The 842-nt window shown below is 39.8% G+C and overlaps 1 protein-coding gene across 1 annotated transcript in view; it reads right to left on the reverse strand.

Annotated features, from left to right (window-relative positions):
• Pkhd1 (PKHD1, fibrocystin/polyductin) overlaps window positions 1-842 on the reverse strand; it is a 503,959-nt gene that overhangs the window by 320,266 nt on the left and 182,851 nt on the right. The window lies entirely within an intron of this gene.

An 842-nucleotide genomic window follows, 5' to 3' on the forward strand; every position in this document is an offset into this window, starting at 1 on the left:
TCCAGAAATTGAAGCAAACAAGACTTAGTGTGAGCAAAATACGAGGAATACGAAACCGAGACATCAGTAATGACCCATTTTTCTAGCTAATGGATTCCTGGAAAACCATGAACAACTCCCATCCCTTTTAGAATAATAATGAGACAACTTCACCAAATCTCAACTGTGGATGCACAGGAACAGTGAAAGTAGGAAGCATTAGCCGAGTCACTGTGGGATGTGTGCCGTGTGTTCACTACTTTATATATTTTTATTTGGCTTATGCCATGTAAAACAGCAAAAACATCTCACTTCACCTCTATTTTATAGATATGGAAACTGAAATTTAGTTTTTGAAGCTACACAGTCTCTGAGTGGTGGAGATGGGACACGGACCACACAGTCGACTTTCAGGGCCCAAGTTATCACATACCATGCAGAAGAAGACTCCATGGCTGACAAAGTCGAGTTCATCTAGAGGAAATGACCTTGGCCACATCTTAGAGGAAAAAGAAAACCATAGGATTTTTCAGAGGAAGAAATGAATCTTGGAGCTAGTTCTTTTCCCTTGAGACTCTTTGTATCAAGAGAAGAGGCTGGGTATCTCTCTGGATTATATGCCAAGATCAATGCAGAGGCAGTATCAGAAAATGGGATCTGCTTTGGCAACTGTGACGGTTCATTTAACAAATCAACATGATTGCATTGAAAACTTTGCAGACAGTTGGTCAAACATTCTGAGTGACTCTCCAAGGTTATTTCTGGAGGAGATAAATGTTTAATTTGGTAAGAGTAAAGCAGCCTGCACTCTATAAGGTGGGTAGGCCTTATAAAATGAATTAAAGATCTAAAAGCAGAGTCTA

The sequence above is a fragment of the Octodon degus genome, unplaced genomic scaffold (genome assembly GCF_000260255.1).
Source record: "Octodon degus isolate 3935 unplaced genomic scaffold, OctDeg1.0 scaffold00022, whole genome shotgun sequence".
Lineage (NCBI taxonomy): Eukaryota > Metazoa > Chordata > Mammalia > Rodentia > Octodontidae > Octodon > Octodon degus.